Source organism: Canis lupus, chromosome X (genome assembly GCF_048164855.1).
Source record: "Canis lupus baileyi chromosome X, mCanLup2.hap1, whole genome shotgun sequence".
NCBI lineage: Eukaryota > Metazoa > Chordata > Mammalia > Carnivora > Canidae > Canis > Canis lupus.
In genome coordinates, this window is record NC_132876.1 from 3,786,088 (window position 1) to 3,806,352 (window position 20,265).

Below are 20,265 nucleotides of genomic sequence, written 5' to 3' on the forward strand. Positions count from 1 at the left end.
AAAAAAATTACATTAATTGATGGAGAAAAAGCATTTGATAAAATTCAACACACATTCATGATTTAAAAAAAATAGTTTCAGTAAACTGGGAATAGAAGTTCCACAATCCTTTCCACCCAAGGTCAGGAAAAAGGCAAGGATATCTCCTCTGACAACTCATATTCAACATTGTACTGGAAGTCTTATCTAGTACAATAAAAAAAAAAGAAATAAAATACGTACATTTGGGGAAAGAAAAATATGGCTCGCTTGGTTCACCAAGGAAAAGTTTGTTTATGGAGAAAGCACCAAGGAACTGATAACAACAAAATCTCTTGGAACTAACGTATAATTATAGAGGTGCCTGGGTGGTGCAGTTGGTTGTGTCAAGCTCTTGATTTCAGCTCAGGTTGTGATCTTGGGGTCATGGGATCAGGCCTACAACAGGCTCTGTGCTCAGTACAGAATCTACTTAGGGTTCTTTTTTTCCCCTCTCATTCTGCCCCTCCCCCTGCTCTCTCTCAAGTGAATAAGTGAATCTTAAAAAAAAAAAATAAAATGTAATCATAGCAAGGTTACAGAAAACAAGACTAATATTAAAAAGCCAATTGCTGGGATCCCTGGGTGGCACAGCGGTTTAGCGCCTGCCTTTGGCCCAGGGCGCGATCCTGGAGACCCAGGATCGAATCCCACGTTGGGCTCCTGGTGCATGGAGCCTGCTTCTCCCTCTGCCTGTGTCTCTGCCTCCCTCTCTCTCTCTCTCTCTCTCTCTGACTATCATAAATAAATAAAAAAAAAACTTAAAAAAAGCCAATTGCTTTTGTATATAGCAGTAATGATAAATGGAATTTTAAGTAAAAAATGCCATTTACAATGTTCCCTTCAAAATGAAATACTTAAGTGTAAAGCTAACAAAACCTAGGTATAAACCTAGACAAAATTTTACACCTTTTATAAAAATTAACCCAAAATAGCTTGTAGACTTAAGTGAGAAATGAAGAAACTACAAAATCTGTTAGAAAAACAAAAAACAAACAAAACCCATAGGAGAAAATCTACATAACTTCAGAATCAGTGATGAGTTTTTTTTAAAGATCTTATTTATTTATTCATGAGAGACACAGAGAGAGAGAGAGGCAGAGACATAGGCAGAGGGAGAAGCAGGCTCCCTGCAGAGAGCCAGATGCGGACCCACAGGTCATGCCCTGAGCCGAAGGCAGATGCTCAACCACTGAGCCACTCAGGCATCCCTAGTGATGAGTTTTTAAATCCAATACCCAAAGCATGATCCACTAAAGAAAAAATTGGTAAGTTGGACTTTGCTTTAAAAAATCTAAATATGTGCTCTGTGAAAGATGCTACTAAAAGAATCAAAAGAGACAGGGAGAAAATAAAGGACTTGCATATAAAATACAAAAAAACTCAGAACTTAACAGTACAAAACAATTCGCTAAAAAATAGAAGATCTGAGCAGATACCTCATGAAAAAAAACATACAGGTAGCAAGTAAGCTTAGGGAAAGATGCTGAATATTATTTGTTATTAGGGAATTGCAAATTAAACAACAACAAAATGCCTCTACCTACCTACTGGAATGTCTAAAATTGAAAATAACTTACCAATCCAATGGCTGATGACAATGCCGAGCAAGAGGACCTCTCATTCACTTCTGGTAGGAATGCAAAATGGTACATCCACTTTAGAAGCTAGTTTGTCATTTTCTTTAAAAATTGAACACAGTCTCACCATGAGATCCAGCCAGCACACTCCTCGGTATTTTTACCCAACTGATTTAGAAACTTATGACTACACAAAAACTTACATGTGAATATTCATAGTTGCTTATTTGATAACCACCAAAATCTGGAAGCAACCAAGAGATTCTTCAATAGATGAATTGATAAACTATGGCACAACCTTACATTTGACACTAGTCATCAATAAAAAATAGTGACCTATGAGATGCGCAAAGTCTTGAATGAATCTTAAATGTGTGTTGCTAAGCGAAAGAAGCCAGTTGGAAAAGGCTGGAAAGTATTTGATTACACTTATATGACATGCTGGAAAGGGAAAAATCATAGAGATAGTAAACATAGAGAAAAAGGCTTAAATAGTTTAATTACAAGGGATTTATAAGGACAACAAGCTATTTTATATGATACTGCAATGGAGTATGCATGAAGTATGTATGTCAAAAAAAGACAACTTGACAACACAGAGGAAACATTAATGTATGAAAGTGAAAAAAAATAATTTAGGAGGTCAAGGAAACTAGGAATGAAATGCAGAATGTGGCAAAATATTCTAACTGAAAAAAAAAAAAAAGGATGGAATAACCTCCCCAAAGGATATAAAGGGAAAGTTGCCACCCTAAGTAACTTTGGAAATGAATGCTATAATACTAAAGTCAAAAGGAACTATATGTGTATATTGGAATTGAACAATTAATTGAACTGGCAAATGTAAGAGCCAGGTTCTCACTGTTGATTGGGATTTTACAAGTAAGCATGGAGAAGAAGCTAAAATGATCTTTGGGTTTTTTTTTTTTTTGTCTATTTTTTTATTGGAGTTCAATTTGCCAACATATGGCATAACACCAGTGCTCATTTCATCAAGTGCCCCCACAGTGCCTGACACCCATTTACCCATTTACCCCAACCCCCCACCTACCCTTTCTGCCACCCCTTGTTCATTTCCCAGTGTTAGGAGTCTCCCATGCTCTGTCACCCTCTCTGATATTTCCACTCATTTTCTCTCCTTTCTCCTTTATTTCCTTTCACTATTTTTTATATTCTCCAAATGAAAGACCATATAATGTTTTTCCTTCTCTGATTGACTTACTTCACTCAGCATAATGCCCTCCAGTTCCATCCACATAGAAGCAAATGGTGGGTATTTGTCGTTTCTAATGACTGAGGAATATTCCATTGTATACACACACCACAGCTTCTTTATCTTTTCATCTTTCGATGGACACCGAGGCTCCTTCCACAGTTTGACTATTGTGGACATTGCTGCTAGAAACATCGGGATGCAGGTGTCCCGGCGTTTCATTGCATCTGTATCTTTGGGGTAAATCCCCAGCAGTGCAATTGCTGGGTTGTAGGGAAGCTCTATTTTTAACTCTTTGAGGAACCTCCACACAGTTTTCCAGAGTGGCTGTACCAGTTCACATTCCCACCAAGAGCGCAAGAGGGTTCCCCTCTCCAACATGTGTTGTTTCCTGTCTTGTTAATTTTAACCATTCTCACTGGTGTGAGGTGGGATCTCATTGTGGTTTGATTTGTATTTCCCTGATGGCCAGTGATGCGGAGGATTTCCTCATGTGCTTGTTGGCCATGTCTATGTCTTCCTCTGTGAGATTTCTGTTCATGTCTTTTGCCCATTTCATGATTGGATTGTTTCTTTCATTGCTGTTGAGTTTAATAAGTTCTTTATAGATCTTGGATACTAGCCCTTATCTGATAGGTCTTTTGCAAATATCTTCTCCCATTCTGTAGGTTGTCTTTTAGTTTTGTTGACTGTTCTTTGACTATGCAGAAACTTTTTATCTTGATTGAGTCCCAATAATTCATTTTTGCTTTTCTTTCTCTTGCCCTCATGGATGTATCTTGCAAGAAGTTGCTGTGGCCAAGTTCAAAAAGGGTGTTGCCTGTGTTCTCCTCTAGGATTTTGATGGATTCTTGTCTCACATTTAGATCTTTCATCCATTTTGAGTTTATCTTAGTGTCTGGTGTAAGAGAATGGTCCAGTTTCATTCTTCTGCACGTGGCTGTCCAATTTTCCCAGCACCATTTATTGAAGAGACTGTCCTTTTCCCAGTGGATAGTCTTTCCTGCTTTGTTGAATATTAGTTGACCATACAGTTGAGGGCCCATTTCTGGATTCTTTATTCTGTTCCATTGATCTATGTATCTGTTTTTGTGTCAGTACCACACTGTCTTGATGATCACAGCTTTGTAGTAGAACCTAAAATCTGGCCTTGTGATGCCCCCAGCTCTGGTTTTCTTTTTCAATATGCCCCTGGCTATTCAGAGTCTTTTCTGATTCCAAATAAATATTATTATTATTTGTTCCAACTCTGTGAAGAAAGTCCATGGTATTTTGATATGGATTGCATTAAATGTGTAAATTGCCCTGAGTAGCATTGACATATTCAGAATATTAATTCTTCCAACCCATGAGCATGGAATATTTTCCAACTCTTTGTGTCTTTCTCAATTTCTTCCAAAAGTGTTTGGTAGTTTTTAGGGTATAGATCTTTGCTTAGTTTATTCCTAGGTATCTTATGTTTTGGGGTGCAATTGCAAATGAGATTGACTCCTTAATTTCTCTTTCTTCAGTCTCATTGTTAGTGTATAGAAATGCCACTGATTTCTGGGCATTGATTTTGTATCCTGCCACACTGATGAATTGCTGTATGAGTTCTAGCAATCTTGGGGTGGGGTCTTTTGCGTTTTCTATGTACAGTACCATGTCATCTGCGAAGAGGGAGAGTTTGACTTCTTCTTTGCCAATTTGAATGCCTTTTATTTCTTTTTGTTGCCTGATTGCTGAGGCTAGGACTTCTAGTACCATGTTGAATAGCAGGTTGAGACTGGACATCCCTGTCATGTTCCTGAAGGCTGCCAGTGTTTCCCCATTGAGAATGATATTTGATGTGGGCTTTTTGTAGATGGGTTTTAGGATGCTGAGGAATGTTCCCTCTATCCCTACACTCTGAAGAGTTTTGATCAGGAATGGATGCTGTATTTTGTCAAATGCTTTCTCTGCATCTATTGAGAGGATCATATGGTTCTTGTTTTTTCTCCTGTTGATATGATCTATCACGTTGATTGCTTTACGAGTGTTGAACCAACCTTGCCTCCTGGGGATAAATCCCACATGGTCATAGTGAATAATCTTCTTAATGTATTGTTGGATAATATCAGCTAGTATCTTGTTGAGAATTTTTGCATCCATGTTCATCAGGGATATTGGTCTATAATTCTCTTTTTTGGTGGGATCTTTGTCTGGTTTTGGAATTAAGGTGATGCTGGCCTCATACAACGAATTTGGAAGTATTCCATCCCTTTTTATCTTTCGGAACAGCTTTAGTAGAATAGGTATCATTTCTTTTTTAAACATTTGATAGAATTCCCCTGGGAAGCCATCTGGCCCTGAACTTTTGTGTTTGGGGAGGCTTTTGATGACTGCTTCAATTTCCTCCCTGGTTATTGGCCTATTCATGTTTTCTATTTCTTCTTGCTCCAGTTTTGGTAGTTTGTGGTTTTCCAGAAATGCATCCATTTCTTCTAGATTGCCTAATTTATTGGTGTATAGCTGCTCCTAATATGTTTTTTAAATCATTTGTATTTGCTTGGTATTGGCGGTTATCTCTCTTTTTTCATTCATGATTTTATTAATTAGAGTCTTTTCTCTTTTGTTTTTAATCAGGTTGGCTAATGGTTTATCTATCTTATTAATTCTTTCAAAGAACAAACTCCTGGTTTTGTTGATCTGTTCTACGGTTTTTCTGGTCTCTATTTCATTGAGTTCTGCTTGAATCTTTATTAACTGTCTTCTTCTGCTGGGTGTAGGTTTTATTTGCTGTTCTTTCTCCAGTTCCTTTAGGTGCAAGGTTAGCTTATGTATTTGAGTTTCTTCCAATTTTTTGAGGGACGTCTGTATTGCTATGTATTTCCCTCTCAGGATGGCTTTTGCTGTATCCCAAAGATTTTGAACAGTTCTATCTTCATTCTCATTAGTTTCCACGAATCTTTTTAATTCCTCTCTAATTTCCTGGTTGACCCTTTCATCTTTTAGCAGGATGGTCTTTAACCTCCACGTGTTTGAATTTCTTCCAAATTTCTTCTTGTAATCGATTGAGTTCACGTTTCAAAGCATTATGGTCTGAAGGTATGCAGGGGACAATCCCAATCTTTTGGTATCAGTTAAGACCTGATTTGTGACCCAGTATGTGGTCTATTCTGGAGAATGTTCCTTATGCACTTGAGAATATGTATTCAGTTGCATTTGGGTGTAAACTTCTGTAAATATCTGTGAAATCCATCTGGTCCAGTGTATCATTTAAAACTCTTGTTTCTTTGGAGATGTTGTGCTCAGAATATCTGTAATTTGCAGAAAACGCCATGTTGAAGTCTCCCAGTATAAGTGTATTATTATCTAATATGTCTTAACTTTGGTTATTAATTGATTGATATACTTGGCAGCTCCCACATTAAGGACATAAATATTTATGATTGTTAGGTCCTCTTGTTGGATAGATCCTTTAAATATGATATAGTGTCCCTCTTCATGTCTTACTACAGTCTTTGGGATAAACTTTAGTTTATCTAATATGAGGATTGCTACCCCTGCTTTCTTTTGAGGACCATTTGAATGGTAAATGGTTCTCCAACCTTTCATTTTCAGGCTGTAGGTGTCCTTACGTCTAAAATGAGTCTCTAGTAGACAGCAAATAGATGGGTCTTGCTTTTTTATCCAGTCTGAAACCCTGCGTCTTTTGATGGGATCATTAAGCCCATTCACATTCAGAGTTACTATAGAAAGATATGAATTTAATGTCATCATAATACTAATTCAGTCCCTGTTTTGTGGCTTATTTCTTCGGGCTTCCTCTTTCTTTTTTTTTAAGATTTTATTCATTCATTCATGAGGGACACACACACAGAGAGAGGCAAAGACACAGGCAAAGGGAGAAGCAGGCTCCATACAGGGGGCCCAACATGGGACTTGATCCCAGGTCTCCAGGATCACACCCTGGGCTGAAGGTGGCGCTAAACTGCTGAGCCACCAGGGTTGCCCTCTCTTTCTTTTACAGAGCCCTCCTTAATATTTCTTGCAGAGCTGGTTTGGTGGTCATATATTCTTTCAGTTCCTGCCTATCTTGGAAGCTCTTTATCTCTCCTTCTATTCTGAATGAGAGCCTTGCTGGATATTCTTGGCTGCATGCTCTTCTCATTTAGGATCCTGAATCTATCCTGCCAGCCCTTTCTGGCCTGCCAGGTCTCTGTGGAGAGGTCTGCTGTTAATGTAATATTTCTCCCCTTATAAGTTAGGGATCTCTTGTGTCTTGGTGCTTTAAGGATCTTCTCTTTATCTTTGAAATTTGCAAGTTTCACTATTAAATGTTGAGGTGTTGAATGGTTTTTATTGATTTTGGGGGGGGGGGCTCTCTATCTCCTGGATCTGAATGCCTGTTTCCCTCTCCACGTTAGGGAAGTTCTCTGCTATGATTTGTTCAAATACGCTTTCTGGTCCTCTGTCTCTTTTGTGGCCCTCTGGAACCCCAATTAAACGTAGATTTTCTTTTTTCCATCTGAGGCTGTCATTTATTTCCCTTAACCTTTTTTCGTGGTCTAATTGTTTTTCTTTTCTTTCCTCAGCTTCCTTCCTTGCCATCAACTTATCTTCTATGTCACTCACTTGTTCTTCTACCTCATTAACCCTCATGGTTAGGACCTCCAGTTTGGATTGCACCTCATTTAATTGTTTTTTTAATTTTGGCCTGATTAGATCTCAATTCTGCAGTCATGAAGTCTCTTGAATCCTTTATGCTTTTTTCCAGCGCCACCAGTAGCTTTATAATTGTGCTTCTGATTGGCTTTTTGACATCGAATTGTAATCCAAATTTTGTAACTCCGTGGGAAAGAGTACTGTTTCTGATTCTTTCTTTTGTGGTGAGTTCTTCTTTCTAGTCGTTTTGCTCAGTGCAGAGTGGCTAAAAATGAGTTGTACTTGTTAGAAGCACAAACTCTTCTCTCTGTAGCATTCCAGCTGTTCTCTCTTTAAATCTCAGGTCGAATTCATAGGTTTTCAGGATGATTTGAAAGTTATCTAGGTAAGTTGGTGGGGATAGGTGACTTGAGGACCCTACTCTTCCGCCATCTTGCCCCGCCCCCTAAAATGATCTTTGTGATAATGGATTAGAATTGCAATTATGAGCTTCAACTCATGTTCAACTTAATGTAGATACAGATAGTTACCTATATAGGTATTTACACACATGTATATATATGGGTTAATATACACATATTTCATTGCTGTTACCTGAGAGGGCTTATAAGAAACAAGTCTCCAGTAGCAACAAGCATACATTATACTGAGATCTAGATTTTTTTTAACTATAATCCAATCAAAGAAACTAGGGCTCTTTGGAGAAATGGTAATTCTAGGACTGGGGCAGTATATATCCAAAATGAACCTGGGCTATCTTGTAGTGTTAGAAAGTAATTTCTGAAGAACATGTTAAGGGATATTACAAACATGGCATTCAGCAAAATCCATACTGTGGGTAACTGAACAGAACATAAATGCTGTTTTTTAAAAATAATAATAGTTTCAAGGAAAAAGAGTTAATGAGGGAAGGAATCATAGATTAAAAAAGATTTAAGTGACATAAAAACAATTGCAGTGATTAGATCATATTCAGACACTGATTCAAAGAAACTTTTTTTTATTTTTTTAATAAATTAATTTTTTATTGGTGTTCAATTTACCAACATATAGAATAACACCCAGTGCTCATCCCGTCAAGGGCCCCCCTCAGTGCCTGTCACCCACTCACCCCCACCCCCCACCCCCCACCCTCCTCCCCTTCCACCACCCCTAGTTTGTTTCCCGGAGTTAGGAGTCTTTATGTTCTGTCTCCCTTTCTGAGATGTGTGGGAAATATCAGAAACTTTTTTTTAAAGTATATATCTGTTAGGTAAACATGAAAATTACCTGGGCATTTAATGATTATTTAAATTTTTAGAAAAGATACTTGTATTAAATTTATATTTTATGAAAAGGTAAATATGTTTTATAAATGTATGTGAAATATTTAGGAAAAAAGCGTATGCTATTTTGGATATGCTTCAAATTATTCCAATAGCAAAAAAAAAAAAAAAAAAAGGGAAGAAAGTGAAGGTATAATTGGAACCATATTGTATTGAAGATGGTTGATGCTGAATGTCAGGTATACTGGGCACATTATATTATTCTCTTTATTGATGTTTTTTTCTTTGATAATTTCTGTAATAAAAGGTTTTATTAAGAATATTATGCCATTAAATTTGAAATTCTAAGGACATTGACTGCTGAAAAGTTTTATCAACAATAAAAAAACTGAAACTATATTAAAAACTCCAGCTGCCATCAAATGTTCCAGGACACAGCAATTTGGGAGGCCAGTTCTACCAAATATTCAGGGAAAACAAATTACCATCTTATGTACACTCTTCCAAAGCATATAAAATGGGCAATTATTCAACTCATTTTGCCCTGCTAGTGCTCTTTCATTCAAAAACCAGATGAGAACACCCCATGAAAAGAACACCTGAGCTAAGCTCACTCACATAGCAGCAAATATTCTAAATAACTTAATAGCATATTCAACATAACAGTGAATTAAATGAACAAATAGGCTGTACCTGAGGAACAAAAATATGATTTTACATTAGAAAATACTTTCAATTATAATTCCCTATACAAATTAGAGGGAAAAAACCCACTTGATCATGTCAATGGGTACATAAAATGTCTCTGAAAAAAATTCAAAACAAGTTCATGGTTTAAAAAAAAGTAAACTAACATTAGACTAGAACTTCAAATTCCTAAATTCTATAGCAAACACACTTAAATGTGAAATGTAAGAACATTTCCCATTAAATCAAGGAACAAAAATGTGTGCTCTCTCCTCTACTGTTCAAAATTTCACTGGAACACATAGAGCTATGAATATCAAAATAAATAAGATATGAATATTGAAAAGAAAGATAACATTTGGTGACAATATTGTCTATAAAATATGTTTATCTAAGATGGGGGAGTAGTAGGAGGACGTTAGGCATGCCACCTCCCTCAAACACAGCTAGATACATATAAAATCATTCTGAACACCTAAGAAATCAATCTGAGGACTGACAGAACAAACTGCACTCGAGGGAGAGAAGAAGCCACATTATGGATAATAGGAGGTTCAGAGACATGATTTGGGAGAGAAAGGGATGACAGGTGCTACAGAGGGGAACCCTGATCATGGAAAGAGGAGAGGGAGGAGAGAAAAAAGAGGAGAGACAGAGAAGTGCACAGGGGATCACACAAAGAAAACACCTCCCCAAAGCCACTGACTAGGAAAATGAGAGGGACAGATTTTTGTTGCACTTTATTACAATCTCCAAGCTCCTGTTCTTTGGTGTGACTGCCCTTCTGGGAAAAACCTGCACCAGCCCCAGCAAGGTGAGACCCACCCTCAGAGGACCAGCATGGGCCTGCACCACAGGAGGTCCCTAAGGTTTGGAGTTTTAAAACTCAGCCAGTCTGACTGGGAAAAAACAGGTGTGCTGTGCTCCCACGTGGGTAGAGAGCCCAGATATAGGCAGGGTGAAGGCAGGGATCTCAGGGACACTCAGAACACACGAGGGGAGATTATTTGCTCTTTTGTGAAGGCTTCCCAGACTGCTGTGGGCATGAACCCCCTTTCCATGGATGTCAGAGGGGACTGGCACTATTTCTCTTCCCTGCCCCTTAGTATGAAGTAACCTCATGAAGCAGCACAACACTAACAGTGGAGGCATAAACTGCTTACACCAAGCCCCACACCCTGTGCTCTATAAATGATGCTTTTCTAGGGTATGCATGCCTGAGAACCAGAGCAGTGGGTCCCTCCCCCTGAGATCATATATAACAACCCCCCCGAACATATCATGTTGACTGACCATAGAGTGCTGTAAAGCTTCAACTCTCATGGAAATAGCATCAGGTTTGCCTTAACAAGTAGATCAGAGCACACCTAGTTATAACTTGCCATACCATTGACAAAGTCCAAAAACTCCCCACTGTATGCAAGGAGAAATTCTGCAGAGGACTGACATGAGGGAAAGAGCAGCCAAAATACAGCAGCAGAAGTGTACACAGCATACACCAGTAACACTTTGTGAAGTGCCAAGTCCTGGACAGTATATGACCTCTTCTTAATAAATCCAACATTCTCAGGAGCAGGAAACTTAACAGGCATTCCTAACACATAGAATACAGAGATCTAGACAGAATGCCAAGAAGGAAGAATTCATCCCAAAAGAAAGAATGGTCATGGCCAGGGATCTCATCAAAAGAGATATAGGTAATGGGCCTAATCCAGAATTTAAAACAATAATTATAAGCATATTAGCTGGGCTTGAGAAAAGCATAGAAGACACTAGGGAGGCTCTTACTACAGAGACAAAAGACCTAAAAACTAGTCAGGCTGAAATAAAAATGCAATAACCAAGTTGTGAAAGTGACTGGATGTAATGACCACAAAGATGGAAGAAGCAGAGGAATGAATCAGTGATATAGAAGATTAGATTATGGAAAATAGTGAAGCTAAAAAGAAGAGGGAAAGAAAAATATTGGATCATGAATATAGACTTAAGGAACTCAACAACTCCACAAAGTATGATAACATTTGTAGCATAGGAATCCCAAAAGAATAAGAGAGGGAGAAAAAGGGGGGCAAGTTTACTTGAGGAAATTATAGCTGAAAACATCCATAATCTGGGGAAGGATACATATATCTAAATCCAGGAGGCACAGATGACTCCTATCAAAATCAACAAAAGCAGGCCAACACCAAGACATATCATAGTTAAATTGGCAAAGTCTAGAGATAAAAATCCTAAAAGCAGCAAGAGAAAAGTCCCTCCCTAATTTACAAGGGAAGACAAATAAAGTTAGCAACAGGCCTCTCTGCAGAAACTTGATAAGCCAGAAGAAAGTGGCATGATATATTCAACGTGCTGAAAGGGAAAAATCTGCAGCCAAGAATACTCTATCTAGCAAGGCTGTCACTCAGAACAGATGGAGAGATAGAGTTTCCCAGATAAACTAAAGGAGTTTGTGACCACTAAGCAGTCCCTAAAAAATATATTAAAAGGAAGTCTTTGAGTGGGAAAGAAAAACCAAAGGCAACAAAGACTAGAAAGGAATAGAGAAAATCTCCAGAAATGACTTTACAGGTAATACAATGGCACTAAATTCGTATCTATCAATAGTCACTCTGAATGTAAATGGACTAAATGCTCCAATCAAAAGACATACACTGTTAGAATGGGTTAAAAAATAAGACCCATCTATCTGCTGCCTACAACAGACTTATTTTAGACCTAAAGACAACTGCAGGTTAAAAGTGAGGGGATAGATAACTATCTGCCATACTAATGGACATCAAAAGAAACCTTCAGTAGCCATAGTTATATCAGACAAACTAGATTTTATTCCAAAGACTGTAACAAAAGATGAGGAAGGCCATGATATCATAATAAAAGGGTCTGTCCAACAAGAAGATGTAACAATTGTCAATATTTATGCTCCCAATGTTGTAGCACTCAAATATATACAAAACAACAAACATAAAGGAACTCATTCATAATAATACAATAATAGTAGGGGACTTCAATACCCCACTTACAGCAATGGGCAGATCATTTAAACAGATCAACAAGGAAACAGTGGCTTTGAATGACACACTGGACCAGATGGATTTAATATACTCAGAACATTTCATCCTAAAACAGTAGATTACACATTTTTCTCACATGCACACGGGACAGTCTCCAAAACAGATCACATATTGGGTCACAAATCAGATATAAACAAGTACAAAAAGATTGAGATCATACCATGCCTATTTTCTGACCGCAACTCTATGAAACTTGAAGTTACCACAAGAAAAAATTTGGAAAGACCACAAATACATGGAGATTAAAGAATATTCTACTAAAGAGTGAATGGGTCAACTAGGAAATTAAAGAAGAAAATTTTAAAAAGTACATGGAAACAAATGAAATGAAAACATGATGATCCAAAGCCTTTGACATACAGCAAAAGTGGTCCTAAGAGGGAAGTGTATAGCAATACAGGCCTACATCAAGAAGCAAGAAAACTCTCAAATACACAACCTAACCTTACATCTAACAGAGCTAGGAAAAGAACACCAAATGAAGCCTAAAGTCAGCAGAAGAAGGGAAATAATAAAGATCAGAGCAAAAATAAATTATGTAGAAATAAAATTTTAAAAACCCAGGAGAACAGATCAATGAAACCAGAAGCTGTTTCTTTGGAAAAAAAAATCAATAAAATTTATAAACTCTTCACTAGACCTACAAAAAGAAAAGAGAAAGGACCCAAATAAAATCACAAATCAGAGAGGAAAAATAACACCATTAGAGAAATACAAAGAGAATACTGTGAGCAATTATAGGCTAATAAATTGGGCAATCTGGAAGAAATGGATAAATTCCTAGGAACATAAACTACCAAAACTGAAACAGGAAAGAATAGAAAGCTTAAACAGACTAATAACCAGCAAATAAATTGCATCAGTAATCAAAAATCTCCCCCCCCCAAAAAAAAATCTAAGGCTAGATGGCTTCCCAGGGGAATTCTTTAAGACACTTAGAGAAGATTTGGTAAGGATTTCTACCTATTCTTCTCAAAGTGTTCCAAAAAATAAAAATGGAAGGAAAACTTCCAAACTCATTCTACGAGGCCAGCATTATCTTGATTCTAAAACCAGACAGAACTTCTTGCAAGATACATCCATGAAAGCAAGAGAAACAAAAGCAAAAATGAATTATTGGGACTTAATCAAGATAAAAAGTTTCTGCATAGCAAAAGAAACAGTACACAAAACTAAAAGACAGAATGTGAGAATGGGAGAAGATATTTGCAAATGACCTATCAGATAAAGGGCTAGTATCCAAGATCTGTAAAGAACTTATTAAACTCAACAGCAAAGAAACAAACAATCCAATCATGAAATGGGCAAAAGATATGCACAGAAACTTCACAGAGGAAGACATAGACATAGCCAACAAGCACATGAGAAAATGCTCCGCATCACTGGTCATCAGGGAAATACAAATCAAAACCACAATGAGATCCCACCTCCCCCCAGTGAGAATGGTGAAAATTAACAAGGCAGGAAACCACAAATGTTGAAGAGGATGTGGAGAAAGGAGAACCCTCTTGCACGTTGGTGGGAATGTGACCTGGTGCAGCCACTCTGGAAAACTGTGTGGAGGTTCCTCAAAGAGTTAAAAATAGAGCTTCCCTACAACCCAGAAATTGCACTGCTGGGGATTTACCCTAAAGATGTAGACGCAATGAAATGCCGGGACACCTGCACCCCAATGTTTATAGCAGCAATGTCCACAATAGCCAAACTGTGGAAGGAATCTCAGTGTCCATCGAAAGATGAACGGATAAAGAAGCTGTGGTTTGTGTATACAATGGAATATTACTCAGCCATTAGAAACGACAAATACCCACCATTTGCTTCGACGTGGATGGGACTGGAGGGTATTATGCTGAGTGAAATAAGTCAATCGGAAAAGGACAAACATTATATGGTCTCATTCATTTGGGGAATATAAAAAATAGTGAAAGAGAATAAAGGGGAAAGGAGAGAAAATGAGTGAAAATATCAGTGAGGGTGACAAAACATGAGAGATACTTAACTCTGGGAAACGAACAAGGGGTAGTGGAAAGGGAGGTGGGCGGGGGGTTGGGGTGACTGGGTGACAGGCACTGAGGTGGGCACTTGGCGGGATGAGCACTGAGTGTTATGCTATATGTTGGCAAATTGAACTCCAATAAATAATAATACTAATAATAAATTTTAAAAAAGAAAAAAGAAAAAGAATAAAAAGAACAAAATAAAACCAGACATTCAACTAAAAAAAGAGAATTATAGTCCAATAAACCTGATGAACATGGATGCAAATATTCCAACAAATTACCAGCAAATCAAATCCACCAGTACATTAAAACAATTATTCACTAAGATCAAGCGAGATTTATTCCTGGGCTGCAAGGGTGGTTCAATATTCACAAATAAATCAACATCATATACCACATTAATAAAAGAAAGGATAAAGACCACATGATCCTTTCAATAGATGCAGAAAAAGCACTTGACAAAGTACAGTGTCCATTCTTGATAAAAACCCTCAACAAAGTAGGGATAGAGGAAACATACCTCAACATCATAAAGGTCATACACAAAAGACCCACAGCTAATAGCATCTTCAATGAGGAAAAACTGAGAGCTTTTCCTCTAGAACCAGGAACAAAACAGGGATGTCCACTCTCACCATTGTTACTTAACGTGGTACTAGAAGTACTTCCTCTGCAATCAGATAACAAAAATAAATAAAAGGCATTCAAATCCGCAAGGAAGGAGTGAAAACCCAAAAGACTCCACCAAAAAATTGCTAAAACCGATACACAAATTCAGCAAGTCACAGGATACAAAATCAACGTACAGAAATCTGTTGCATTTCTATGCACCAATAATGACAATGGCTATAGCACCTTCTTACTAGACACATCTCCTGAGGCAAGGGAGACAAAAGCAAAAATAAACTATTGGGATTTCATCAAGATAAACAGCTTCTGCACAGCAGAGGAAACAATCAACACAACTGAAAGGCAGCCCATGGAATGGGAGAAGATATTTGCAATGACATATCTGTTAAAGGGTTAGTATCCAAAGTATATAAAGAACTTATCACACCCAACACCCAAAAAACAAGTAATCCAGTTAAGAAATGGACAGAGGACATGAATAGACATTTTTCAAAGAAAATATACATGCCCTGCAGATGCATGAAAAGATGCTCCACATCACTGACCATCCGAAAATACAAATCAAAACTACCATGAGATATCACCTTACACCAGTCAGAATGGCTAAAATTAACAACACAGGTAACAACAGATGTTGGTGAGGATGCAGAGAAAAAGGAACTCTCTTACATTGTTTGTGAGAATGCAAACTGGTGCAGGAATTCTGGAAAACCGTATGGAGGTTCCTCAAAAGATTAAAAATAGAACTACCCTACAATTCAGCAATTGTACTACGAGATATCTATCCAAAGGATACAAAAATACTGATTCAAAGTGACACAAGCATCCTGATGTTTATGGGATCATTATCAACAATAGCTAAATTATGGGGGTGCCTGGGTGGCTGAGTAGTTGAGCAACTGCCTTTGGCTCAGGTCATGATCTGGGGTCCTGGGATCGAGTCCCGCATCAGGCTCCCCACTGGGAGCCTGCTTCTTCCTCTGCCTATGTGTCTGCCTCTCTCTCTCTCTCTCTGTATGTCTCTCATGAATAAATAAATAAATAGAATCTTTTTAAAAATACCTAAATCATGGAAAAAGCCCAAGTGTTCATCAATATATGAATGGATAAAGAAGTTCTGATATATATATACACATATATACATATATATATTTGTGTGTATATATACATATATTTGCATATATATAAATATATACATATATGTATGTATATATACATTTTTATATATACATATATAAAACATATATATACACAATGGAATATTACTCGGCAAAAAGAATGAAATCTTGCCATTTACAAGGACATGGATAGAGCTAGAATGTATTATACTAAGTGAAATAAGTCAGTCAGTGAAAGACAAATACCCTATGATTCCACTCATTGAAAATTAGGTTACAAAACATCACTTGCCATCAGGGAAATATAAATCAAAACCACAATGAGATACCACCTCACACCAGTGAGAATGAGGAAAATTAACAAGGCAGGAAACCACAAATGTTGGAGAGAATGTGGAGAAAGGGGAACCCTCTTACATCGTTGGTGGGAATGTGAAATGGTGCAGCCACTCTGGAAAACTGTGTGGAGGTTCCTCAAAGAGTTAAAAATATATCTGCTCTAGGACCTAGCAATTGCATTGCTGGGGATTTACTCCAAAGATACAGATGCAATGAAATGCTGGGACACCTGCACCCCGATGTTTATAGCAGCAATGTCCACAATAGCTAAACTGTGGAAGGAGCCTCGGTGTCCATCGAAAGATGAATGGATAAAGAAGCTGTGGTATATGTATATAATGGAGTATTCCTCAGCCATTATAAACGACAAATACCCACCATTTGCTTCAACATGGATGGAACTGGAGGGTATTATGCTGAGTGAAATAAGTCAATCGGAGAAGGACAAACATTATATGGTCTCATTCATTTGGGGAATATAAAAAACAGTGAAAAGGAATAAAGGGGGAAAGGAGAGAAAATGAGTGGGAAATATCAGAAAGGGAGACAGAGCATGAGAGACTGCTAACTCTGGGAAACAAACTAGGGGTGGTGGAAGGGGAGGTGGGTGGGGGGTGGGGGTGACCGAGTGACGGGCACTGAGGGGAGGCACTTGACGGGATGAGCCCTGGGTGTTATACTATGTGTTGGCAAATCGAACTCCAATAAAAAATATACAAAAGAAAATAATTCCCCCACCTATCCTATCATCTCCATCTAGGCAGCCTACAGCACCTCCCAACTTCCGGGCTTCTCCCCACCCACTTGTCCCAGACACTAGCACCAGCTCAGCAATTTTCAGGGTCCCCACTCCTGGCTTTCTCAGTTTTGTTTAGATTTTTTTGGAAAATGTTATATGGAATATTCCATTGTATACATAGACCACATCTTCTTTATCCATCATCTGTCGATGGACACCGAGGCTCCTTCCACAGTTTGGCTATTGTGGACATTGCTGCTATAAACATTGGGGTGCAGGTGTCTCGGTTTTTCACTGCATCTGTATCTTTGGGGTAAATTGGTGGGGGAATGATTTTCAACTTCTGCCTCTACTTGAAGAAATATGAGGCAGGGCCTCAGAGCACTGACGCCAGCAACCTTGGGGTAATATCAGGACAGAAGGATACCTGAAGGTAGTAAGGCCCCCTCAAAAAAAAATGTTAATAAATACCTGAAATCATTTTTTTAAAGATTTTATTTATTCATGATAGAGAGAGAGAGAGAGAGACGGGCAGAAGGAGAAGCAGGCTCCATGCAGGGAGCCCAACGTGGGACTCGATCCCGGGACTCCAGGATTGCGCCCTGGGCTGAAGGCAGGCGCCAAACCGCTGAGCCACCCAGGGATCCCCCTACCTGAAATCATTTTAGCATGTTAACAATCAAAAAGAAATGCAGACCAGCCTTGAAAACTTCCTGAACAGACAAGACCAGCTAAGCCATACAAACAAAGCTTAATTTACCTTATTTTACAAGACTAGCAAGCTGAATCATTTCTTGCTTATGCCTCTGGAAATCATAAGAAAGACTTAAACTGTTTTTCCAAAACTGATATGAGGTGACTGCTAACCAATTCCCTGTTGTTTGAGAAAATTCTGATATTATAACATCACTGTGAGGAGTAAAAAGCCTCTGCCTTCTTACTATATAAACTGCTTTATAACAATACACCTCTGAGCCAATTCTATGTTTGGTTTGAGTGCTCCCAGTTCACACACTGTATTTTTGGTTTGTGCACAATAAACTTTTACTAATTATTACCTTGGTGATTCATTGGTTTTACTTCTGTCATTTTTGAACTTTTGACAAGCGAAAACCAGCCTTTCAAAAAAAATTATTTTAATAGAAGACTGGACTGGAAAGACTCATAAGTACAAAGAACAAAACGGTAGTGGCAAGAGAGGAGGGGATGGTGGGGTGGGTGACATAGGTAAAGGGGATTACAAAATACAAACTTCCAGTTATAAAATAAATAAGTCATGAGATGGGGAAAAAATGGACTGGGAATAGAATAGGAAGTGTCAGAGCGATCCACACACAGTAAGTATAGGTATTCTTTCGTGATATTTTATGTGTATGCTAAATAGAAGCTCTGTAGAGATATAAAATACATATATTTTAACTAGGGATGAAGGTTAAGAAAGTGAGAACCATTGTACTCCATGATACAATGTTAGATATCCTAAAAACAGCAAGATCTCTTCAAATCCTGCAGCTCAGCTTCTTCCACGTGGAAAATAAATCTTTTAGAACAAAATGTTTCTGAAGCCTGTTTGGTAAAGAAAAACCACCGGAAATTGTGCTTCTCTGACCCTCCACTACGAGTCATGGGTGCTGTAGCTGTCCATTAGTATCTATTCTGGGACACTGAGTCATTCTCTGCATGGGTTGTAGCTGAGCAAATACTTGGATATGACAGGAAAGGGACAATTCCCAACTAGCATTTAATCAAAGAACCAGGAGCTAAGATGAGGACCCTTGCTAGTATGGACTGAGGGGGTCCACCCTCCCCAGAGGGCCCAGAGAATCCAGTTCCAAATGTGATGACAGGCTTGGGAGACCCCAGTAGAACTGTCAGGCTGAGAGGTCCCCTCTTTCTACCTTAGGGGTCCCAGAGCAATGAAACCCTTGGCCAGAAGGGGAAGGGACTCAGGTCAGTAGAGGGAGGAGTCTAAGGCCCTTCCAGAAGTCAGAGTGAGGATCTTCAAGGAGCATTGAAGGAACCTCCCAAAGCATAATAGATGGATCCCAGCTTCACCCTGTCCCTGTGGTCATTCCCTGGAGGACCCAATTCAGAGAGATGTAGAGGCCCCTGAATTCCTTCTGAAGAGGAGGGATACAGGTCTCACAAGATCAGCAGAGAAAGGTGTACCAGGACCTGCCAGGAATTAAGAAAGGATCCTGATAAAGGACTAAAAGGACCCTTGACTTCAGAAAAGAAGGGTCATCAGACCCACCCTGAACCTGCTATTGGCTCTGGGAGGCCCCAGGAAAACACAGCCCTATATGGTAGCCTTTGAGTTCTTCTGGCAAGAGGGTGCATCTCAAGGAGGGAAAGGCCTTGATCTGAAGGAGCTGGACACAGGTCAGTAGAGGGAGGGCCCACATCCTGTCAGTAATCAAGGTGCAGATTCTGAGGGAAGATTGAGGGGCTTCTCCATGCCACAAGAGAGGAAACTCCCACCAGCAACAAAACCCTACTCTAGCTGTCAGTTGTGGGAAGCCCCATGACAATCTGGCCTGATGTATTGTATTTTCACTTCTGCCTTGTGATTCCTAAAGAGGTTTCAGTTGGTCTCAGATGTGCACTCTCAGGCCAACACAGGGAGGAGTCTCAGACATGGCCAGATGTGAAGGTAAGTAAAGACACTAAGGGAGGACTGAAGAGGACTCAGGACCCCAGGACAGAGGGCATTTCACAGACAACAGGCACTAGTGTCAGTTCAGGAAAGCCCATGGGGGGATGGGGACATGCACTGAGACCTGACTTGTACATCTGGGTCTCAGAAACACTGTGGGCCAGGTGTAAGGAGTAGGGTCTCAGGTCAAGAGAGTGGAGGCCCCGGTTGGTGTTAGGATTCAGAGGACTAGAAAGGAAGTAAGAGCTTCTGGACTTCCAAAATGAGTCAGTCACTGGATGGCCCTGGGCAGGGTGGGATAAAACATGCTGTACATCTGG